This window comes from Podarcis vaucheri (genome assembly GCF_965113315.1).
Source record: "Podarcis vaucheri genome assembly, chromosome: 7".
NCBI classification, from domain to species: Eukaryota; Metazoa; Chordata; class Lepidosauria; order Squamata; family Lacertidae; genus Podarcis; species Podarcis vaucheri.
This window is the reverse complement of record NC_138765.1, coordinates 50,453,798-50,465,920: the sequence shown is the minus strand read 5'-3', so window position 1 is coordinate 50,465,920 and position 12,123 is coordinate 50,453,798. Positions and strand designations below refer to the sequence as shown.

General features: G+C 43.5%; 1 protein-coding gene across 4 annotated transcripts in view; it reads left to right on the top strand.

The window, feature by feature from the left end:
• The window catches only part of RIPOR1 (RHO family interacting cell polarization regulator 1), a 110,649-nt gene that overhangs the window by 32,035 nt on the left and 66,491 nt on the right, over nucleotides 1–12,123 (top strand). The window lies entirely within an intron of this gene.

Genomic DNA, 12,123 nt, shown 5'->3' with positions numbered 1-12,123 from the left:
CATCATGGCTAATAGCCAGCCATAGCCTTGCCCTCCATTGATTTGTCTGATGCTGTTTTAAAGTGGCCCAATTTGGTGCCTATTACTCATTTCTCTTCCTTTTAAAAATGCAATTTATATCCCACCCTTCCTTCTGAAGGAGCACAGGGCGGCAAACACATCAATAATATAAATAGCCTAAAAATAGTTTTTTTGTTTTTTTAAAACTTCTAAAAATAAAAGATTCTCTCAACCAGTGAAGTCAGGGTTTCTAGTAACAGTGGCTTTTCAGCCTGGGTAAACAGAAATGCTTTTAAGTTTCTCCTGAAAGTCAACAATGAGGGAGACCGGCATAGCTTACCAGGGAGGGTGCTCCACAGATAGGAAATTGCCACAGATAAGGCCATGTCATGGGTCAGTGCTGATAGCCCAGTGGTGGCACCTCACCTGCCTGTTGTAGGGTACAATACTGATGGTTGATACTGAGGAAGATGCTTGGTTATTGAGGAATATAGACGAAGGCACTGCTGCTTAATTTTTCATGCTTATGGGGAATGTGCTGCTATAACAGGTATAACAGAGGTTTGTGCAAAGGCCTCATTGCCTAACATGGGACTCAAAGTCTAGGACTTTGATGTTTCTGCCATTTTATCCCTAAGCCAGGCTGGACAGCATCACTCGTTGGCTTAGCGTCTGATGTAGTTAGCATTAAACTCCCATACGCACACCACCACCACCTAACACAATAATGGAAAATGCAGCTGCTCTGACAAACCTGCTCCCTGTTCTCCCTCTGCCCTCAAATCTTTGGGTGCTTGTTGCATGTGATTGCTTTGGAGTGTCCTGGCTACCTTCTTCCCTAGGCTCACTTTAATTTGGACGGTTGGTTTGAAAGGGTTCCAGGAAGCTTAGAACAGCCTGTGCTCTCTGCCTGTGACAGACCCGGACAGAGAGGCCTCAGCAGAGTTAATGTTTATCCAGTGAGAGTGACTGCTGCTCTGAGATTTGGGCCTCCAGGGCAACTGAGACCTGACATTTCCCATCTGCACAGAGGATGGCAGCTAATGCAGGTACAACGCCTCTGCAGGTCCGGTGCTGATCATGGATTGGCAGGCGACTTACACAAGAAATGCACACTAGAACACTTCTCTCTCTCCTCCCCCCCCCCCCGTCTCCCATGGAGTACAAGCTGCTCACTGACCTGTACACCCTTTCCTACAAAGTTTCTCTTCTTGTCAATTCTGGAATAGTTCCTCATATCTGATAGGAATGTAGAAAGCTGAGTCATTCTATTGGTTCATCTAGCTCAGTATTGTCCACACTGTCTGGCAGCACCTCTCCAGGGCTTCAGAAAAGAGTCCCCCAGCCCTATCTGGAAATGCCAGGAACCCGGAACCGTTTGAATGCAATGCATGCGCTCTGCCACTGGGCTACAGCCCTTTCCCCTGATCAGAGGTGTGCACTTTCTGCCCTTTCTTAGCTTCCACATTTACTTAGGCACAGTTGTCAAGCTTGTTTTTAAAAGGTGAGAGAAGGATGGTCTTGTTGAGTGGGGGCCTTACCTTGAACAGCTGTGCAATAGTAAGTAGGACTCTTAGCCTTTCAGAATCCCATGCTTAGACTGTACAGTGGTACCTCAGGTTACAGACGCTTTGCGTTACAGATGCTTCAGGTTACAGACTCCGCTAATCCAGAAATAGTGCTTCAGGTTAAGAACTTTGCTTCAGGATGAGAAGAGAAATTGCGCAGCGGCAGCAGGAGGCCCCATTAGCTAAAGTGGTACCTCAGGTTAAGAACAGTTTCAGGTTAAGAACGGACCTCCAGAACGAATTAAGTTCTTAACATGAGGTACCACTGTAGTTGCCTTATCATAGGAATCTCAGACTATTACTAGAGAAGAGGAAGAATCTAGGAACCCCACCCCCACCCCCAATTTGGAAGCAAGTACACTGTGCTTTGAAAAAGGCTTTAGGGGAACTTGTGAAGTCTGCGCGATTGGCTCCCTTGCAGCCTTCATGTCACTTTTCTTTAACTCTTGCTTCAAGAAGTGCAATGTACTTTGAGGAGTTTCTTTAGAACTATAAGCTTCTGGAACTAACGTGGTTTAGGAGTGGAATACCTGCCTAAGCTCCTGGGTTCAATTCCTTGCATTTCCAGTAAAATGGTAGCAGGCCTAGAAAATACCAGGTGAGATCAGTATTGTCTTCTCTGGGTAGCATCTGCTCTCCAGACTTTCAGGCAGAGAACCTTTGCCACCACCTGCCGCTTGAGATCCTTTTATGGAGGTGCCAGGGACTGAAGCGGAGACCTTCTGCATGCAAACCAAGTAAGCCAAAACCTGAGCGAGAGAAAATGAAGCTGCTGAGTCAGACTGTTGGGCCATCTAGCTCAGTTTTGTCCACATTGCAGCATTTCTCCGGAAGCAGCATATCTCCTGAGTTTCATAACGGAGTCTGTCAGCCTGACCTGGAGATGCCGGGGATTGAACCGGGAACCTTCTGGATGCAAAGCTGATGCGTTTCCCCATCTTAGTGGAAGAGCGCCTCCTTTGCATGCAGAAGGTCACAGCTTCGATCTCTGGCATCTCCAGGCAGAGCTTGGGAATGTCCAGTGCCTGAAACCCTGGAGAGTCACTGCTGCCCAGTGTGGAAAATACTGAGCTAGATGAGCCAATGGTCTGATTTGGTGAAAGCTCCCTATGTTCCCATGGGAAACTGCTGCTGTTCAGAGTACTGTAGATGTTACTGGGCTGGAATGGTCAGTGATCCGACTCAGTACAAGGTGGCTGTGTACTTTTATGTATTACATAACCACTCAAAGCTTTCCTCTTCTCAAAACATTACTCTTTGGGGTTGACAGTGGTGGTGTACCTTGATAAAAAGAAAAATTAAAATGGCAGGTTCCACTGTAATATGTACAGAGCAATGATACGCAGGCCAAGTATGTGTTGTGCTGATTTGCTGAAGTACTGAATTTGGTTTTCTAACTAGAGAACTGTAGTTTCGTTGGCAGGTAATCTTCTATGCGTCAGTGCATAGGATGTCTTAAAAGTGTGAGTGACTGCGTTTTGTAAAAACCTGAACGCGAATTTTCACTTTATAATAATCTTTCTGTTTGAATGTGCTGTTTCAGTTCAACACTTGTGTAAACACGATTCACAAATTCTATTAATTCTGGCTGCTTTATAGAGCTGTGCAATTAGGAAAAGCATGCATTTGCATAATTTAGTCTTTTAATTTGCATCATATGGCCTTTACTTATAAATATCTAGGCTGCTCAAGGTTAAGCTAACTGTAGCTTTGTCGAAGTAGGATCTTTATACAAGGTGAGCTGACCAGCATCCAGCAGCTCACACCTTTTTCCTAGTTGAAATTTTGCCTGTCCTGGTGAGAGTAAGAGAATATTTGCAGACTCTTACCTGCCTAAAGTTAATGGTGGCAGAATGGTGTTCATTACATGTCTGAGGAACACGAGGTTAAGTTATCTGTCCATTTCATCCAGTATTGTCCACTCTGCTCTAGCCAGTTTGGGAAGGGCCATAACTGAGTGGTCAAGCCTTGCATGCAGAAGTTTCACGTTTAATCTTCCTCAGCATCTTCAGGTAGGGCTGGGAGAGACCTGTCTGAAACCCAAGAAAGATGCTGCCCATCAGTGTTGACAGTACTGAATTAGATGTACCAATGATGAGACTCGGTAGAAGGCAGCTTCCTAATACTGTACTCTAATTGGCAACAGTTCTCCAGTGTCTCCAATAGGGTCTTTCCCCATCCCCTGCAACCTGATCCTTTTAACTGGTGATGCCAGGAATCGACCACTGGATCTTCAACTTGCAAAGCCGGTGCTATGCTACTCAGCTGCTCGCTCTCCCCCCCTCTGCCCCCAATTTGTTGTCACGTGGGAAAAGATGATTAAGCCACACCCTTAGCGTCTTCCTTTGGGCCATGTGCAGCGTTGAAGCACATTATCTCTGTTCCTGAGTCCTATAAATGTCCTCAGACTTTAAGGGGAACTGCTAATTGCACAGAAGGGAGTAGATTTAGCAATGCTGTGCTGATGCCCACAGACTCCAGCTGCTATAATTTATAGCGCAGGAACAGTGGGTACACCACAACCGCCTCCAGAAATATGTTCAGCAAAGAATTGGGCAGCAGACTGCTCAAGCTTTACATTTAACTTTGCTTATGTTTCAGAGACAGGGAGAGATTAATGTTGTTCCTGCTCACATGAGAGGTACATTATAATAATCACATTCTGTTTCTCATTGCTCAGCTTTAGTGCCTTTTTATACACACACATATATATAACTGTTATTTTTGCAAATTTATTAAAGGAGAAAAGAACACAAAGAGGGCAGTAAGAAAAGCAAAATCGTCAGCTCACTTTCACAGAACAATAAACATCAGTACATCCATCTGAATTTACACATACATAATGATATATGCCCTCCAAATGTCTGAGTATGTACCCAAACAAAGTTGGTGTTTATAGAAAGTAGATTCAAATGTAGCAAGGGCATTAAGGCCTTCAAACAATTGCATAATAGATGGTGAATATTTATCCTTCGAAGATAAATATGAAGTGTAAGTCTCTTAGCAACCACAAGCACCAATAAAGTCTGTTTCTGTTGTCCTGCTTTTAGTCTCCATGTACAGGAATATAATTTAGAAGTACATGAACACCCACAAATATAAATGATTTCTCCAGTACATGATTAATATGAACAGCAACTTCAAACCAAGAAGGATGTATCACTGGACAAGTCCACATCATATGTCTCAATGAGGCATTTCCAACATTGCACCTCCAGCATCTATCTGATGTGGAGTCTAGTATACCCAAAATGCAATTTTTTTGCTGACTCAATCTCAATTTTAAATCTAAAGAAACATTCTGTATAGATTCTGAAGCAATTTTCCATTGTTTAGCTTGCATGGCACACTCTAATTCATGGTTCCATTGTTCCATAAGTTTCTGATCTTCTACTTTATACACTTCAAATAAACATTTATAAACAGTAGCAACTGGTTTGGTATTTTATGATGATCCAATTATTATTTCCAGCTGTTAAGGGGATGCTGAATACTCAAAGCTGATAGGCCATAAATGTTGTTGTTGTTTAGTCGTTTAGTCGTGTCCGACTCTTCGTGACCCCATGGACCAGAGCACGCCAGGCACTTCTGTCCTCCACTGCCTCCCGCAGTTTGATCAAACTCATGCTAGTAGCTTCAAGAACACCATCCAACCATCTCATTCTCTGTCGTCCCCTTCTCCTTGTGCCCTCCATCTTTCCCAACATCAGGGTCTTTTCCAGGGAGTCCTCTCTTCTCATGAGGTGGCCAAAGTATTGGAGCCTCAGCTTCACGATCTGTCCTTCCAGTGAGCACTCAGGGCTGATTTCCTTCAGAATGGAGAGGTTTGATCTTCTTGCAGTCCATGGGACTCTCAAGAGTCTCCTCCAGCACCATAATTCAAAAGCATCAATTCTTCGGCGATCAGCCTTCTTTATGGTCCAGCTCTCACTTCCATACATCACTACTGGGAAAACCATAGCTTTTACTATACGGACCTTTGTTGGCAAGGTGATGTCTCTGCTTTTTAAGATGTTGTCTAGGTTTGCCATCGCCTTTCTCCCAAGGAGCAGGCGTCTTTTAATTTCGTGACTGCTGTCACCATCTGCACTGATCATGGAGCCCAAGAAAGTAAAATCTCTCACTGCCTCCATTTCTTCCCCATCTATTTGCCAGGAGGTGATGGGCCCAGTGGCCATGATCTTCGTTTTTTTGATGTTGAGCTTCAGACCATATTTTGCGCTCTCCTCTTTCACCCTCATTAAAAGGTTCTTTAATTCCTCTTCACTTTCTGCCATCAAGGTTGTGTCATCTGCATATCTGAGGTTGTTGATATTTCTTCCGGCAATCTTAATTCCGGCTTGGGATTCATCCAGCCCAGCCTTTCGCATGATGAATTCTGCATATAAGTTAAATAAGCAGGGAGACAATATACAGCCTTGCCGTACTCCTTTCCCAATTTGGAACCAATCAGTTGTTCCATATCCAGTTCTAACTGTAGCTTCTTGTCCCACATAGAGATTTCGCAGGAGACAGATGAGGTGATCAGGCACTCCCATTTCTTTAAGAACTTGCCATAGTTTGCTGTGGTCAACACAGTCAAAGGCTTTTGCATAGTCAATGAAGCAGAAGTAGATGTCTTTCTGGAACTCTCTAGCTTTCTCCATAATCCAGCGCATGTTTGCAATTTGGTCTCTGGTTCCTCTGCCTCTTCTAAATCCAGCTTGCACTTCTGGGAGTTCTCGGTCCACATACTGCTTGAGCCTTCCTTGTAGAATTTTAAGCATAACCTTGCTAGCATGTGAAATGAGTGAAATTGTGCGGTAGTTGGAGCATTCTTTGGCACTGCCTTTCTTTGGGATTGGAATGTAGACTGATCTTCTCCAATCCTCTGGCCACTGCTGAGTTTTCCAAACTTGCTGGCATATTGAGTGTAGCACCTTAACAGCATCATCTTTTAAAATTTTAAACAGTTCAGCTGGAATACCATCACTTCCACTGGCCTTGTTATTTGCAGTGCTTTCTAAGGCCCATTTGACTTCACTCTCCAGGATGTCTGGCTCAAGGTCAGCAACCACACTACCTGGGGTGTACGAGACATCCATATCTTTCTGGTATAATTCCTCTGTGTATTCTTGCCACCTCTTCTTGATGTCTTCTGCTTCAGTTAGATCTTTACCACTTTTGTCCTTTATTATGGTAATCTTTGTACGAAATGTTCCTTTCATATCTCCAATTTTCTTGAACAGATCTCTGGTTCTTCCCGTTCTGTTGCTTTCCTCTATTTCTTTGCATTGCTCGTTTAAGAAGGCCTTCTTGTCTCTCCTTGCTGTTCTTTGGAAATCTGCATTCAATTTCCTGTATCTTTCATTATCTCCCTCGCATTTTGCTTGCCTTCTCTCCCCCGCTATTTGTAAGGCCTCGTTGGACAGCCACTTTGCTTTCTTGCATTTCTTTTTCATTGGGATGGTTTTAGTTGCTGCCTCCTGTATAATGTTGCGAGCCTCCATCCATAGTTCTTCAGGCACTCTGTCCAGCAAATCTAAATCCTTAAACCTGTTCCTCACTTCCACTGTGTATTCATAAGGGATTTGGTTTAGATTGTATCTTACCTGTCCAGTGGTTTTTCCTACTTTCTTCAGTTTAAGCTTGAATTTTGCTATAAGGAGCTGATGATCTGAGCCACAGTCAGCTCCAGGTCTTGTTTTTGCTGACTGTATAGAGCTTCTCCATCTTTGGCTGCAGAGAATATAATCAATCTGATTTCGATGTTGCCCATCTGGGGATGTCCATGTGTAGAGTCGTCTCTTGTGTTGTTGGAAAAGCGTGTTTGTGATGACCAGCTTGTTCTCTTGACAGAACTCTATTAGCCTTTGCCCTGCTTCGTTTTGATCTCCAAGGCCAAACTTGCCAGTTGTTCCTTTTATCTCTTGATTCCCTACTTTAGCATTCCAATCCCCTATAATGAGCAGAACATCCTTCTTTGGTGTCACTTCGATAAGGTTTTGTAAGTCTTCATAGAACTGGTCAATTTCAGTTTCTTCAGCACCAGTAGTTGGTGCATAAACTTGGATTACTGTGATGTTAAAAGGTCTGCCTTGGATTCGTATCGAGATCATTCTATCATTTTTGAGACTGCATCCCAGTACAGCTTTCGCCACTCTTTTGTTGACTATGAGGGCCACTCCATTTCTCTTACGGGTTTCTTGCCCACAGTAGTAGATATGGTAGTCATCCGAACTGAATTCGCCCATTCCCGTCCATTTTAGCTCACTGATGCCCAGGATGTCAATATTTATTCTTGCCATCTCATTTTTGACCACATCCAACTTACCCAGGTTCATGGTTCTTACATTCCAGGTTCCTATGCAATATTTTTCTTTACAGCATTGGACTTTCCTTTCGCTTCCATGCATATCCACAACTGAGCGTCCTTTCGGCTTTGGCCCAGCCGCTTCATCAGCTCTGGATCTACTTGTACTTGTCCTCCGCTCTTCCCCAGTAGCATGTTGGACACCTTCCGACCTGAGGGGCTCATCTTCCAGTGTCATAACTTTTATATGCCTGTTGTCTTTGTCCATGGAGTTTTCTTGGCAGGGATACTGGAGTGGCTTGCCGATTCCTACTCCAGGTGGATCACGTTTGGTCAAAACTCTCCACTATGACCTGTTCATCTTGGGTGCCCTGCTCGGCGTAGTTCATAGCTTCTCTGAGTTCTTCAAGCCCCTTCGCCACGGCAAGGCAGTGATCCATGAAGGGGAGGCCATAAATAAGACACCATTTATGTTGCTTCGGAAAATTTTGAATTTCCTCATGATGTTATAAAGTGGATTCGAATATTGTGCTACTCTTCTAAGTTTCAAGTAAGGGTAAATGGAATCCTTTCAGATTTGTCTGATAATAGAGAAAGGTACAAGATAAACTGCCCTCTTCCTCCACTGATATTTGATCTATGTTTTGGAAATGTTGGCACGTGCAGTTAGACAGAACAGGAAGATCTATGGTTTTGTGCATGAGCAAGTGGAATTTAAATTAGGTTTGTATTCAGATGATTTGCTACTATTTGTTAGTATGTACCCATCCATTTTGGAATTAATGAGATTAACTGATAAAATTTAGTAGAATTCCTGGATATACGAGAAAAAGGTTAAAATACGAATTAATGCCAGTGGGCAATTCATTGCCTGCTTTCTATGCTAACTGGTGTTTTTGCTGGTGCCCAAAGATTCTAATGTATTTAGCGATCTTTGTTCCTGCAGATACTTGTCAGATTATTAAATTAAATTTAAATAGGTTAATAGCAACATCTCCATTGATTTGAAAAGATGGACACTACAGTACTTAAATTTAGTATTCTGAATAAAGTAAATGCACATACTGCACAAATGCTGTGTTTTGCTTGGTCTACACATTTCCCAAGCCTATTTTCAAAAGTGTAATGAATTATTTTGGAAGTTTATTCAGGGTATTTCTCCACATTGTGTATCACTTAAAAGAATGCTGCTGCCTATATCGGAAGGAGAATTTAATTTTCCTGATATTTGCTCTGTACCACATGGCATATCTGTTTATGTTTATAAACAGGTGGCGAGTCGTCGTCCCCCCCCCATGACTACCTTAGTTTTCAGACTTCCTCATTCCTCCCCTGCCCCCAGTTTGCATGACCTCTTCCTTCCAGATTGTGCACAAGCGAGAGAAGGGGAAGCATAAATGCTGAAAACTCTTTTGCCTTCTAGTTCCCTTCTGTTCATTGGCTGAGAATGGCTAGGAACAGGGTCTCGTTTTAAGGCGACTTTGCCGCTACACAGCCATGCAGGAGTCACTCAGAGGCTGCCTGTTGCCAAAATCTACAGAAGAGAAAGCCTGAGTTCATAACCGAAAAGCGTTTGCTTTTTATAGTTGTTCCTGTTGACTCTGATCTTAACTGGGCACCTTCGAAATGGTAGTGAAGTGTGATAGACAGAAAAGCTGGCTTTCCATAGCATTATTCCATTCCAGAGTACATTTCATTGGAAATAGGAGCCAGGCTGACTCACACTGAACTCAGAAATTTTGTAATGGGCCATAGAAGTATTTGTGAAAACTGGTTCTTCCCTGCTGGAGCCTGCATTTAGCAGTGCCCTGGAGTCATCTGGTCAATCCACGGATATCCAGAATTTCTTTCATTTATGCTTCTTAAATTTGCAGTGGTCTTTCCCCAGCTAGGCCCAAAGCTGTGATGCCTGGAAATAACACTAAGGAGGCTTCCACTTGGACTTCACAATTCCCAGTTTCCAACTTTGTTGTCACTTGGTGTATATGTAGTCAGCTTTGCATGTTTCACTATGATAAAGTTGCCTGGGTCAGCTGCGGCACTTGATTGCCAGGATATTTGTAAAATTCCAAGTGAAAAGTTGGAACATTCATTCATTTTGTTTTGACCTTTTTATTAATGCATGTGCACTCTCGGGAAGAAAGGAATTGAAAAGAAGAAGAAGATCAAGCTAGTACTGGCAGTTGAAAAGTGATACTGTTTACAGGGACTGTCTTTCAGAACATGTAATGGTGGAATTGAAACATACAAAGATAGTTAAGATACTGCTGATGAGCATCTTAGTGGGAAAGAGGTTGGGGAGATAGGGAGACTGAATGTAGTCCCATAATCCTTTTGAACAGCTGATATGCAGAATTTTATTTTTATTTTTTTAAAAAGGGATCCACATGTGCTAAAAAAGTAATGATTGCAAGTGAAGCAATGCACAAGCCACATTTCCAGCTGCTTGGCAGGCCATTTCTTGTTCCAGATGTTTGCCAGTCCACACAAGTGAAAAGTTAGCCCTCTAATTGTTTTGAATTTGAAGGTCAGAAAAATTGTCCTTTATTTCTTAAGGTGCTGGAATATGACATTTTGGCAGCCATTTCGTCTGGACTCTTTCGTAATGACACAATTCCAGAGGGGGGGAAAGATAGTGCAGAAGCACCTTGAGGCACAGGGGAGTCACAGGCACTGCTTGGCAGAGAAGGGGGGAGAGAATGGACAGGTCATAGTGACGCATGGCATGACTGGGAAGGAGGTCTTGGACCTTAGCCATGCTGCTTCCCTGGTCTCCTCTAGGCTGCTCCAGTGTGGTGTTGCTCTTAGTCGCGCAAGAGGATGAGCCAATGGATTACTCAGATTGGGGGTTGGGGATGTGACTGCTGAGTCGCCTTCTGCTTGGTCCTTATCTTCGGCTGCTGTGAAAGCCTCTGCCAGGGACTTCAATTCTAAAGCTTCCTAAGGATTAGAATCGCCCAGCTGGATCAAAGGAAATACTGGGGTGTAACCAATGGAATATGAAATGTCTTTGGTTGTAGTCCCACGTTTGGCACTTTTGGTCTGTTCTGAATAAAAGGACAAAATGGGTCAATTTTCCATTTCCAAACATGCATTTAAAACTGTCCTGTTGCCTGGCATTGAAACTGAATCTGAGCTACATACAGGGAAGTCCTCAGCCAGTCAAGTGGTAAATTTAAACTTCAGTAAGCGTAGTAGAAAAAGTTCAAGTGGCCTCCTGGTTCCTGAGCCAAGGGAGACATTGTGGGTAGCCTTAGAAGGAACCCAAACCCACCCTCCTTCCACCATCCTTCCTTCCTGTATCAGCAAAGCTGGACTGCACAACTATAGAGTTGCAAGCTTCTGTGATGTGTTTGCTGTTGTTCTTCTAAATGTGTCCCATTGTTGATAGCTGTTCATATCCAATCTCTGCATGTCCCCCAAGATGAAGGGCATAAATTCATTGAGTTGAATTATTGGTCCATCTCATTATTGCTCTGGCAGTGGTTCTCCAGGGTCCTGGGCAGAGGTCCACCTGAATTGAACTTGGGAATTTTATCCATGCAAACATTTTCTTTACCACTGAGTTACAGCTCCTGCGTTCTCCTTAATGCATACCCAGGAACCGCTAGATCAGATAACTTAGTGAGGCTGCAAAACAAAACGGTCCAAGTTCCTACCCCTTTCATGAGATACTGTGGTGAATATCCCCCCCCCAGTTAAAAATAAAAGCTGGAGGGTCCATATAGCTCAATCCCCTGTCCAAAAGAAAGGACACCCACCCATTACAAGGTGACGATATGACATAAACGGAGAAGAGGTGCACTTCAGAAATATGCCAACAAAACAAATATACCTGATGAGCTTTAAGGAAGTGAGCCAAGCCACATACTGCAGTGGGATGCCAAAAGAAACCCCATGTGTACACAAAACAAACCCAAACCCAAACCTTAGGTTCCTAGCCAGTTTGAGACAGAGCTTCAATTCTTTCCTGGCCACAAATATGGAATTCAACCAGACTCTGAGCAGAAGGAAAACCTGCCCAACAGATCTTCCAAAAGTAAGCTGGCTTCGCTAGCGTTAAGCAAACTCTTGTTCTGCAATATGCCAACATTTCTCCACACTGTTCTCCCAAGTTGAAGAGATCTGATCCCATGGCAAAGAGATGCCAGACTCAAAAGGAAGGTAGTGAGCTTTGCCTTTAAACAGATTGCCCAGAATTGGGCTGGAATCTCGTGTGTGAGAGAGATGGGGGACCTGCCTTAACGCAGCCTCCCCTTGTTA